Here is a 14,207-nt window from a genome sequence, read left to right as displayed (position 1 = left end):
TTTTTTTTTTTAGTATATTTTTTTATGTATAAAATTTAGTTTTGGTGATTATATGCAAATATGAATGTTGCAATTGCAAAATGTCAATAAGAAGCTTGATGAAAAAGTATAAAATAGCTAATTGAGTTTAAATCAAGTTTCTCTCTGAAATTAACATGACAAAAAGCTGGCAATAGTTTTCAAGTTTTATCCTTTCTTTTTTACTCTTTTGAGTTATTTCCCGTTACTTTTAATACAGTAAGTGCGCTGCTTTGACTAATCAGTGAAAACACTGGATACTTTTTCATTATTCATTATTACTTTATGTATAAATACGCCATTATTTAATGTATAGAATTATAAAGTAATAGCAATTATACTCTGAAAAGGGTATATTCAGCTTGTCATGATATTTGCAACACCCAGAAGAAACGTGATATGCTATAAAATATATCTAATGATAAAATGTATATCTTATAATAAAATGTAAAAAATTGAAATGATCAGCATGACGAGCTGAGTCGATTTAGCTTTCTCCGTCTGTCTACGTATACGCGAACTGGTGTTTCAGATTTTGAGATATCGATCTGAAATTTTGCACAGTTTGTTTTTTTTCCCCAAAAAGCTGCTCATCAGTCGGTATTGCTGATAACGGATCGCTATAGCATATAGCTGCAATACAAACTGAACGATCGGAATCAAGTGCTTGAATGGAAAAACGTTTTGATCCGTTTCACTTTTTGTTGACACTGGTCACAATGTTTCAGGGATTTTTTCAGGTTCTGGTAAACTCCACCGAACTTTCTTACCATTCCTTATGTCCCTTATCTGGGTTTCAACTTAATTTGAAGCATTTTCGTGCTATAAGAGCTTGGTCAAATTTTCGATCAGATATTTTCGAATGTGCGAAGTAAGTAGTCATAAAAGAACAAAAAATAGTAAGACTTTGTTTATATCTTTAAAATTCTTAATTTATTCTTCATCTATAGTATGTTGTCCTTCTCAAAGTAATTCCCCTTGGTCACAATATACTTGTGCCAACGTTTTCTGCAATCTTTGGCATAGCTAAAGTCAATTTCCGGAATAGCTTTCAATGTGCGTAGCGATTCAAGTTTATTGTCTTCAATTGGCCCAAACCGGTTTTCGCGGAGCGATCATTTGAGTTTTCTTAATAGCCTAAAATCACACAGAGCTACATCAGGTGAACATGGTGGTTGCAGCACGACATTGGTAGAAAATTTGGCGAAAAACTCACGAAGAATCAGTGTAGTATACGACGGTGCATTATCGTGGTTCAAAAACCAAGAGTGATTGGTCCATAAAAACGACGAGCAAACGACGCATAACACTCAAATAGTATTCCTTGTTGACAGTTTTGAAGGTCGGAAGGATTTCGGAGTGCACAACATCGCGATAATCGAAAAGAACTGTTAATAAAACTTTGGTTTTTGATCTGCTTTGACGTGTTTTTTTTGGCTTCGGCTCACCATTGCCACAGTAAACGACCGGTTGATCATCTGTTTCCGAGTCGTAAGCATAGATCCAAGACTTATCGCTAGTAATAGCATGTTTCATGACAAAATGGTTTCCACTGCTCTAACGATGCCAGCAAGATCTCTAATTGTTAATCGTCGAATCTCAAGCACCAATTCCTTTATTTTATTGTCGTGTTGATCATCAGTTGATGTTGATGGTCGTCCTGGACGTGGTTCATCGTCAACGGGTTCTCGACCCATTTTGAATAACTTATACCAACCGAAAACAATTGCTCGCGAGAAACAATTATCGCTGAAGGCCTATACCAACATTTTGAATGTTTCGGTCTTACTATTTTTTGCCCACAGTAGTATGTTTCGATAGTCCTCTTTTCTCCTTTAGTTTGAAGTTTTATTTATTTCTCTAATAATATGAGTATGAAAAGGTTCAAAAATTATATTACGTTGATCCTTTTTATTTTTCCTATGACTTCTATGGTATTCCTTACGTCGTCTGGTGTCTGTTCGCTGTGAAAAATTGGTTTTTAGCTCTTTTTTTTTTAGACAAAACTAATAACTCATGTCGATGGCTACTAGTTTTATTAGTCTTCCACTTCTTGTATGTATTTCTGTAACAATTTTCCAAATTAAAAAAAAAAAAAACTGCTCGCTCTCTCTTTCTTGGTTTCTCTTTAATTCTCCGTCAATCTTGAAAAATGGATTAGGAATTCCGTCTTCGTTAAGCATCATACCATCATTTCTCTTTGGGAATACAGTTTTCAGTTCAACTGACTATGTATTAATAATTAAATTTTTAAACACAAAGTTTTTTTTTTTAAATATACTAGCCGAGATCTTCATAGATCAGCCTCCAAACCTATAATTTTTCAGCAACAAGGATTTGTCGTAAATAAAAAAAAAATTATTTGTATGTTTCATAACTAAAAATGGTTTTTAATTTTCAGAAGCCAATTTTGCAACTTTAAAATGGAGATAGATATGTTAGTTGTTCTTTATCTTCCTACTCATTGTTAAGAAAGTATTAGAGGACATTTCTCCTTTTAATTAAAGACATGATACCGCTAAATAATACATCCGAATAATCCGTTGTATGGGAGATTTGAATTATATTTGTTCGATCTCGTGAATTCCGATAAATTATAATTGAAATGACAGTATGGATATGTGTATTAAATTTCGTTAAGACATCTCCAAAATAAAAAGAAAAAAAAAATTATCCTCCCTGTAAGGTAAACTTCGCCTTAAAAATCATTATTAGTTGTTATTAGTTTCTAGTGCAAAGTTGTTTAGACTGATGCGTAGAACATTTTCCATATATGAACCTTTCGACCCGCTCTAATATACTTCCATATTTACATACATATATGTAAGTGATTTCAAATCACATAAAATTCATGCAATCATGTAATTGAAGCTTTACAATGCTTGATTGGCTTTGCGGCACATCAAAAAGTCGCGAAGAATTGTGCGGATGGGTGTGTCTTTAAAGAAAAATTGCAAAAATATACATATCCATACAAAAATATACAATTACATCTATCCCTATATAAACGTCAAAATGCTTACGTCGATTCAAACACTGGGTGTCGGAAAATTTAATACGTTTTATTATTTATTTCTTAGTTTTTATCTAACATGTTGTTAAAATAATGCAGATAATATTAATTTATATGAAAAATATATTTATTTTCCCTGTATTATTGAATCGAATTAAGCAATTGCTTGGAGATTTTTGTTAATTTTAAATTATCACTTTTTTTGTTATCTCTTTTAAATCCGATTTTACAAATAAGGTCCATAATTTATATTTTTACTTTTAAAACTCACAAAATTGGAATTACAAATTTACGATATAATCTATAATTCACAACGTTTTAATTAGTAAATAGACAACGATTTAGGGCGAAACCGTCTCTAGCTATATAGCACATACACATATTGCGTTGACCTTGATAGCTTCAATTGCGAAATATTACACTTTCTTTTGCAAAGTCAATGTCAAATTTAACAAAAAGCTTGCACCACACTGAATTTATGAAGGTGTTTGTACTCTTTATCACCCCATTGCCCAGGCTCCACACCGCACATGCATATATAGCAGTTCAAAGCATTTACCTAATTTGGCGCTTTTATAAGCTTTGTTATGGTTTTATTGTACGATTGTGATTACCCTAATCGTCAGCTGTGAAATAATGCTTACATACATACAAACATATGTATATTCAATTCATTATATGCATAAATGCATGACAACCCTGTTGGGAAGTGCATCGATGAATCGAAAAAAAGTAGTATGATCCCGACTAACCGTCATTATGTGGTAAATACATATGTATATATACTATATAAGTATATACTACAACTTTATTATTTTTATATTTTAAAAACTCCAACTACTTGCCACCACTTCAACACTGCACATCCAATAAATATATATTTGTAAATAATCTATAATCTTCTTTAAAAATACGTTTCGAAAAAATTCTTGTCGATTGAATTCCCTAGTGGCTTTTAAAATTGTACTTGCTAGGCGTTTAGTCGTTTGTTAGAAACCATTTTTGCTGTATCACATTTCAATTAAAATTCTTCATCTCGTTTAAGTGAGTGGCATTGTATGGATTCAACTATCGGTCGTTTTTTATTTGCTGATTCCAATTTCATTATTATGCCAAAGAGCCACATGTTGCTTAGGGGTATTTAGGTTTAATTTGCGAATTGCAGTGAGTGAGATTGAGACATAAGAAGAGTCCCAAATAATAGAAGACTGTGCTCACTTTTCTCAACAATAATATTTATTAATGAAAAAAATGCATTTAAAGATAAAAACTAAACTTATAAGTGAAGTTGACAAACTTTAAACTATTCTAAGAAACACCTGCCAGAGTGGATGGCTTATAGCCACTAGAAATATGCAAGGAATGAAGTATATGTCAGAACAAAAGGTTATTACCTGAATTTATGGTAATTGCGAAAAAACATTTTTTCAATGATTAATATACAATTTCTGCCACCAAGTTAGTAGGAGCTGTTACAATCTACTCTTGCCACGAAGTCTAGCTTTATTGTATATATTTTATTCAATGTTCCTTCAAGATAGTATCCACTTGCTTAGAGAGAAATAGAGAATTTAATTCTTATTTATAAAAGGATTTAAAAAAGATAAAAAAATTTAAATTATTGATATTAAATTAAAATTATTTTTAAAATTTAAGGTTGAAATGAAATGGCAAAAAAACAAAGAAAATGTACATATTTCTAACTAAAAAACTATAATTAAAAGTAATCCCTTTTTCGTCGCGCTTTTATTGTTTAGTGCAATTTGTTTTCGTTAGCGCTGTCGTCCCCTCTCATTTGTTCGTGTAGAACCGATTTTCGCCAGTAGTCTAGTGAACTTTCGTTTGGCTATGAAATGGTATACTAAAAAAACATTTACATACATATTTTCAACTGAAATACTATAATTAAATGTAAATAACTCAAATAGCGTTAAACTAGGTTAAAATTTGTACTAAGGATAGCTTCTAAAAAATACTAGATTTTGAAATAACTCTCAGCCCTAAAGTTTTTATTTCTAATCCGTGCTACTTGTAGTTAAATTTGTCGAATTTCACCACATCCGTTTACCAATATATCCAAAATTGTAGAACGCGAGCTTCACAACATTAAGGATTAAACATATCATATGATTTGCGGATTTAAAATTTTATTTTTAATATTTAAATCCGGTATTTGGGATTCAATTGCCTCTTTATTTGATTTGCAACATTGTTTATAAATTATTTCGAAGGCTTCAAACCGGAGGAAACTTGAATTAATGATAGAAAATGATGTACCTATAACTTTTTCTGGTTCAAACGCATACAATTTCTGATTCAATACTATTGTATACAGTTTAATTATGTCAAATTTTAACAGAATGTGGTAGCTCCGAAGGTTGTTCATTTTTATAATTTTTTTTTAAATTAAATTTACTAAAAAACGCCGTTGAAAAAAGTATACATAATTGAGAAACTCAGTTCAAACTCTGCTGTTCTTGCATGAAGTATAAATCTATTCGGAACTATTTGAATTTTACTACAGTTCTTGAAAAGGTATTTTCACGCGTCGAATATTTTTTGCTGATTATGAAGCAAACATCACGCAATAGTTTGAAACTGCAGTATTTTTTTGATAACTTCATTGTCTCCGTATTGGCTTTCTGACTTTGATAAAGTACAAAGGCGGTATGCAAGTGAATAAAACGATAAGCAGTAGCGAAGTAGATAGAGTGGGCGATTAGTGCGTTGTTTAATATTTTTAAATTCATTTGATAGCTCTGAAACTTGTGTGGGGTTAATAATAGAAAATGTTGTCATAATTACTGTTCAAAATTTTTTAATAGTGTAAATATTTTTATTTAAAAGTTGAAATGTCATCAGGGCTTCTATATTTTACTATAGTATTCGTAGAGTGCACTACTCGAGAAATTTTGCCGACAAGGCTGTATCTCCGAAACTATTACTCGAATCAATTGGAAAATTTAGGTCAATATTCTAGAGATGTTTTAGAATTTAATAAGACATAAAAAAAATAGATATTTTGAAACCCTTCAACTCATGTAACCCCTTAACATATATTTGTTTTGAAGAACGAAAGTTACCGTTTTTTTGGAACACACCTCATATTAATAATAGGTAATATCTGTTTGGTGTTTAATCCAATCAACTGAAGACTTCAAAATATCAGACATTTTCAATATTTATCTCGAGAAAACAGTAATTAGGACAAAGGGGATTACTTGGGGAACGACATAGATTTTTATGAATAAATTAAAAATATTAAAATTATGAAAAGAGTCTTACTATTATTTGCCCACAGTGAAACTAATTGTTTATTGTTTATAATTCATCTTAAACATACTCAGATTGGCAACTGATAATTTCATACTGATTTCATAACTTATTTTAAGTACAGTTATAGGCTTTGTTGGATTTGTAATTTATTCATAAATATTATTTATGAAATTAAGCGTAAAAAATTGTAAGTTTAAATATACATACATATGTACATGTGTGCGTACACAATTCATTAACGAGCCTTGCCGAAATTATTTATCTTGCATACTTATTCTTGTTGTTGCCTCCGACTTCAAAATTGTACGTAAGAAAAATAATACTTTCAGAAAACTTCGTCGGATGAAAAGTGTGAATGAGAAAAATAAATACAAAAATGCAATAAAGAGAGCAAATAATAATTCCACGCAAGCAGCTGAACGCTAAACAATTTAAATATACGAACACACACTGATAAATAAATTTTTGTTTATGGAAATTGTAGCTACGTACGTACATTGTAGCCAGCAGAAACAAATTTCAGGCAGGAGATGCATAAACACTTATATACATCACGCTAATATTTATTGAATCGTCACAAAGTACACACACACATACATACATATACAAGCGAACGCTCCCACAAGTGCTGCTGTCAACCATTCACAGCCCCCCACTACCATATGTGTTTTCTGCTCGCATTAAAGCGGAAAAGCGACAGTGCCATCGTAATGGCAACAACAAATATTGATGAAAAACAAAACAACAAATAAATAATTAAAGCGAAACGCGATGGCAGCATTTTGCGTGGCACTTTCGGTTTATTTAGCTGTGTTAGTGGTGCGGGGGAGGGGCGCAGCATTTCGTTTTTCGCACTCGAGTGAGTTTTCCAATCTAATTTTCCCGTTAGCGTCACAGCTATGAAAGCAAAAAATAAAAGCATAAACAACAAAAAAGAGCAGCGCAATGCGAAATGCAAAAGCCCCAGCAGCCACCAAAGCAAACGCGGCGACCACAACAGTAATAAAAAACGAACAACAACAAATTGCGCTAACTTTGTACACAATAGATAAAAAAGTGGGCGTGTGTGTGTGCATGTGCGTGGAACCAAATGTGGGTGTATGTATGTATAATATGTATTTTCTTATGAATATGTGTATGTATGTTGTATTTTTTATTATTTGTTTCGTTGCTCATCGTGAGATTTTGCCTCCATCGCCACCGCCCGACTAGACGCGCTAGTTCACAATTCGATTTCGATGCTAGCGCATCGCCATAATAACCGCTAAACGTAATCTATACGCAAAATTGTTCAGTCTTTGGGGCATACGCTTACGCCAAGCAAAAGCAGCAATCGTCGCCTCTCTCCTCCGCCCGTCTGTGAATATTACAGCACGAGTATTATACCGGTAGTAATTCTCAAACACTTATCGCTGCTGTCACAATCGCGCGTCACAATCGCGTGTCGCTTATCGATATCGTCATCGCTTGATATTTTTCCCGATTAGATACCTTCCTGCATTAACTCCCGAAAGTCACACGAGCAACGCCCCCTTTTCGTCGCGCGTATAGTGTTTAATAATTTTTCTTCTATTACTCAAGCTCTTTTCCTCTTGCCATTGCACGCGTCGCAGCCCATTTTCGCCAGTAGCCCAAGTGGACCTTCGTTTATCTGTCAGTTTGCCGGCGGCGTTTGGTTATTCTGCAAATCCAAGTGAGTGGAGCAACAAGTGTACGCCGAGTAGCGAGTTCAAACGAGTGCAATTTGATTGATTACCAAAGTGTATGAAAGTACATACCTACATATGTCTATATGTAAGTGTTTGTGTGTGCTTATGTGTATACTATATGTCTGTCGTTGTACTGGTGTTTTATTTGAGTTTCCATGATTAATAACGCCCTTGTGGCTTGCTTAAAATGGGGGAAACCATTCCTGTCAACGAACATAATAAAACAGGAGCCACCAAAGTGTACACAAACAAAGCACAATAGGAAGGTATCGAAAATTTTTAAGTACTTCCAATAAATGTATTAAAATGAGTGAGGTTATGAAATAATGCATACATTGAAAGCAAAGTTTAATTAAAAGCTTTATATTCGATAATTGTCTGATAAATCAGTGAGTTTTCGAGTGTTTAGTTTTGGTTAATAATAAAGTGTACTAGACGTTTTCGGTTCGCCATGTCTCTGCACGCTAGCTTTGCGCGCTGCGATTCTAGCATCAATTGCATATTTTTTCGTTTTACTAGGGGAAAAATTATTTCCAGAATTTGTCGAATACACTTAATTTAGATCCGATAAATAAAATGTCATCACTATTTTTTATGAATTTTTATATATCATACTGTTGCAAACGGTCAGACCAACAAAAAGTCGATAAAATATAAGGAATATTATCGCAAAATCTCAAAACTAGAAGCATTTGCTAATCCACCGCATTTATCCGTATAATTTATATCCGTATAATATAAGCCTTTATCGTTAAAATATCTCCTATAGGGTCATATCTGTCCATAAGCATGTTTGAATGGTCATGGAAGTTTAAGGGGTTACACGTGTTTGGGGGTTTCAAAAGTCGAATATTTTTAAATTCTGCAACAGCTCTAGAATATTGTCTTAAATATTCAAGTTGATCCGAGTAATAGTTTCGAAGACACCGCCTTAAGAACTTATGCGCTATCTGAAAAAAAAAAATCGAAAAATTGATTGTTCCTTTGGATAATAAGATGTCAAAATCTTAAAATGAGCCATTTTATCCTTTATACTCACACATCTAAAAATCTGTATTTAAAGGTCACAGTACTATTTCCACTTTTAAGAATGTCGAAGTTGAACGAAATATCAGATTAAATAAAATTTACCAACTATTTTCAACTTTCCTTAGTCAGTAGTAACGTATCGTTACTATATATATTTTTTTTGTTAAAATTAAGTTACCTTATAGAGCAAGGTAGATAATTTTTGAAAAGAATAATATTATAGTAAAATTAAATCCATCGGAAACGAAAGATAAAATAACAAACATGAAGGGAAACTTAATTTACGGACGATTTGAGGTTCAGAAAAGGAAAGCGTGGTGCCTGGTTGAATTTTTATGGATTAATAAGAATTTGAGTAGATTTCCAGCAAAACTACAATACCTTTAGAACAAAGTTATACAATAATGTTTATGTAATGAAAAGATGTATAACTTTTTATGTAGGCTTTCTTCACATAACCTCAACATATATGGGAAAAATTCCAAAATCCAAGATTTTGGTTTTCGTGTCCAATGAATTTCAATCTACTACGAATTTCTTTCTTTTATTATCATTTGCAAAGGTTCTGGACTCGTATATTAGTTAAGTTTTGATTCTTTTTGAAGAACACTAACTCTTCCGATTGTATCAAAATACGGCTGTAAGTCGAAGTATTCGGATCTTCTATGTTTCTCTACACCTTATTAGAAGAACAAACAGCAATTATTTTCAAAACAAACACTTTTTGATTCTGATCTTTTTTTTTGGTCTCTTTCTATTCTTGAAGTATAAAACAGACCAATAGGCGATCTCATAAATCCAATAAATAATTTATAATAAATCTAGGTGTAAAATAGTCAAATATCTCTTAAAATAAAAATCTAGTTTTGGCGATGTATATGGACGCAGCTGATTTATCTGTTTTTGTTTTTGTTTTTGTGGTAAGTAGTTCCTCTTAGATCGGCGTTTTGATAACTTTCATGTCAATGAAATGTGTAACAATTTGGAAAATCCCATACCTATACATTCATTCCCTTGGAAGTTGGTCGTTATCATTTTTATTCCTATGAATTATATGAAAACCCCGATTTCGGATCTAAGCAAATGATAACAGCTTAGATCGTTTATAAAAAATGTTTATTTATACAAAAAAAAAAAAAAAAAAAAAAAAAAAAAAAAAAAAAAAAAAAAAAAAAAAAAACATGAAACGATTATCGATTATTATATGTACGTATGTATTATTTTTCACTATGAAATGTATGAATTATTGATATATTTATATATTTTTTGTTCTATTTTCAGTACACTTTCAACTAATAGAATAACAAAAGCCTAATAAATAAAATCTGGTAAGAGAAATCATAACAAACAAACGATGAAAAAATAAAAATATATATAAATATATACACAAATATTATATATTGTGAAGCTAAACAAAGTGTGGAAATTATAATATGGTGATTTAAAGAAATACATAAACATACATACATAAAATAACAAAAAAAAAAAGAATCCATAGAAAGAAATCCTTCATATATGTATGTATCCATAATAAGTTAATACAAAACATGTATGTACTTAAGCTGTACTAGAGATGGAAAATATTAATTAATAAAAAAAAGAAATTAATAAATAATTAAAAAAAGGAAAACGTGGAACTGTCGGTGCTAATTACTTTTTCTGTTTTGTTATAATTTATTGCACAAAAAATTAATTTACAGCATTTGGAAGTGAAATTTTATAAGTGTTTAAAATAAATAAATTTGAATGAAAAGTGGTAGAAGAAATAATAAATAAAAGTATAAATTAAAATATTGAGTATAATTTTATTACAAATAAGTGAAAAAGTTCAGAATAAAAAATTAAAATTATAAGAAGATAAGAAATATTGTTAATATTAAGAGTGTGTTTAATCAATAGTAAAAAAATTAAAAATATATTGAAAAATAATTAATTTGTGTGCTAAACTACTACATATATATGTAGATTTATTATCTTTATTAAAATAATATAAAAATGTTATACAAAGTGAAAAAGCGGAAAATTTAAAGCGAAAATTTCAAGTGCGGTTCAAAAGTATTTTTGTGAAGCAGAAAAATTAAGCAAAAGTGTGAAAGTAATAACAAATCAAAAGTGCAATAAAAAATATAAATAAAAATATTCATATCGACATACGAAATTCTAAAAAGAAGTAAAGTTACCAAAAATTGAAGAAAAAAAAAAAAAAATTAAAAAGGAAATTAAACAAAAAAACGCAAACAAAGGTTAGTTCGTAATAACTTTTTAACGATATTTATAATACAACGCAGTTATATTTCTACAAAACCAACGACAACTCCATTTATAACTGTGTTCTTTGGTCTCCGAAAAGCTGGAAGAAAAGGTGAGTTTGGCGGGTAAATAGTAATTTGGTCGACGTAAATTTGACGAAGAGTGTTTTTTGTAAACAAATGTGAACTATAAAATTTTTAGGTTAGGATTTTAGCTTTCAAACACATTTTTTTTAAAAAGCCAGGGGAAATTTTTAGGTTAGAATTTTAGTTTTCAAACAAAAAGGCCATTTTCTTAACAAACAAAGCGTGCGTGTTACAAAAAGAGCGGCAGATTTAATGTGTAATGATTCAATGCAAATAAATGCCTTCAGAAATATAATATTATAAATAACGGTATATCATTATGATTGTAATTTTCAATTTGCATTTTCTGGCTTATTAGTTTTTAAACACATACAAACATTTTAATTTATAAATTATAATTTTTTAATACATTCGTGTATAAACATTTAGAAAAAATGTTGTCTAAAAGAACACCCAACATTTTGTTGGTTTTAACTATTTAAATATTTCGCCAAAATGTATGCTACAAAAGTTGTGCTAGCGATCTCTTTAATGACATGAAAATATTAAAATTTTATTTTCTATTATTCAAAAATCACTCTGTATATTTTTAAAATTTTTTTTCAATATTTAGCGTTTTTGGAAATTAAAAATCATTTGCATAAAAAGTTGAGTTAATTTTCCAAATTAATTTTCGTTTTAAGTAATTTAAGTGATCGCTAGCATAAATTTTGTAGCATACATTTTGGAGCAATTTTCAAATAATTAAAGCCATAAAAAAGCGCATCGATTAGTTAATTTCAACATTCAAAAAAATTGCGAAAATAAGGGATTTTCCGGAGGATCACATTGAGATGATCCCCTAAGTGATTGCTAGCATAACTTCTGTAGCATACATTTTGGCACAATTTCCAAATAATTAAATCCTACAAAGTTTTGGGCCATCTTTAAGATACAATTTTTTCAAAATGTAACTTTTATTTCGCATACAAAATATTTAGAATATTCTGTTTTTTAAAGCAATTTTCAAAACTATATTATTTCCACAAGCTGCTTAGAATTTACTATTCGCTTCTGTATCCGTATATTACGAGTACCAGTTATTCGGTAAAAGTGAAATGTATTCAATAAAATTATGCTCATTATGCTTATTCTCAAAAATTGTGAATGCTTTCCCGTTTCTTTAGCAAAGTAAAAAGTAGCTGATCATATACAAACTTTAGCGCCTAGTGGTATGCTACATATCACATATTTTCTTAGAAAAGTCTTTCATATACTTCATATGTAGATATATAAAAAAATGTTGCTGGTTCGGCTTTACACCTGGGCATTATCAACTTAGTAAAGTTTGAAAAATTGAACCACTCAGTTTGCCTGTTGTCCCTTAAGACCATATCAACATTTGGCATGCATAAACTCCCAGTAAGCCTAAAATATTCTCCCTCTCCGCATAACCAGCAATTCCCGTTAGGCAAATACTAAATTGGTTTCATAACACCGTGAGAATGTTGTGACATAAAAGCCTAAAAATTCAGCTCACTCAAATTGAGCGTTTTACAACACACTCTCGCAGTTAAGCAACGATTCTCGCGCTCAATTTGTAAGAGTGCATATGTAACGGAATACCGGCAACACAGGCAGCTTATGAGAGGAAATATGCGAATAGGGAAATTTTCAAAATTGCCCATTACTCAACACAACACATTTCCCTTGACACAGGGACTATGTGAGCGAGTAGTTCCGCTTGCCTGCTTGCTCTGTGTGCCAGCAATATAGAAATCCATGAAATTATGCAAACAAGTAAATCTGCCGCTCGCGACTCAGCTAGGATGCAGTGCTTATTAAAAAGAGCATTTTACGCAAAAACGCTAGCTAGATAAGAGATGAGTGTTGCATAGGTATGTGTGTGTGTGTGTGTGTATAAAGCAGCCTTGCCTCAAGAGCAGCCACGCCAGCGTTTACAGTCGCAAATCGGAGAGTTACTGCGTTTAAGAAAAAATAAAATGCCACTTGACAAGCAGGAAACAGCGTCTAGGCAACGGCAACTCAACGGCAAACGGCAACAGCGACGCCGCCGACCGCCTGTGCAAAAATTTCAACTGCTTCGTGCAAATTAGTAATACATTCTTCGTCGTTGCGGTGAGGGTTCACATGGAAATGCCCGAGATTCGTGAGATTCGTTATGTGGGAAAAGCAATAAAAAATTGTAGTAAAAAAAAATAATTTAATTAAAATTAAATTAAATACAAAAGCAACAGTAAAGCGCAGCACATTCGGCTGTAAAGTAATGCCAAGTCGGTGCAATAAAGTGTGGAAATTTATGTGAAAAGTGTGGGTGTAGTGGTGCCAATAAATTTACACGCGTTAAAAAATATATTTAAATTAAAAGAAATATAAAAAAATATAAAAAATAAATTTAAAAAAATATAAAAAATAAATAAATAAAAAATTTAGTGTTTATAAAGGAAAATTTCGTCTAAAATTGCAAGCATAAAAGTTCGGTGCTGCGGCCATAGATTTCGGCATTTTGTGTAGCTGCTGATAACTGACCTCATTCAACTTGCCCCAGCGCACACAGCCATGCATACATGCTAATAGCCTGCGATCTACATCTACATGCACACTTACATGCATGTATTGCGCACAGCGGGGAGCGGCAACTGGCGCGTACGTTCAGCATATAAATTACAGGTGAGTTGTAAACATTGATGCCACCATTCTTATATTTATGTGTATAGCGCTTCAAGTGATTTACTTGCCTTACAAATACATATATGCCTACATAAATACATATTCATATGAATATATATAATATGTGGGTGACTTTTCTTAAACTCAACAATTATA

The sequence above is a fragment of the Bactrocera latifrons genome, unplaced genomic scaffold (assembly GCF_001853355.1).
Source record: "Bactrocera latifrons isolate USDA-ARS-PBARC rearing strain unplaced genomic scaffold, ASM185335v1 scaffold_6, whole genome shotgun sequence".
NCBI lineage: Eukaryota > Metazoa > Arthropoda > Insecta > Diptera > Tephritidae > Bactrocera > Bactrocera latifrons.
Note: the sequence above shows the minus strand (reverse complement) of the source record.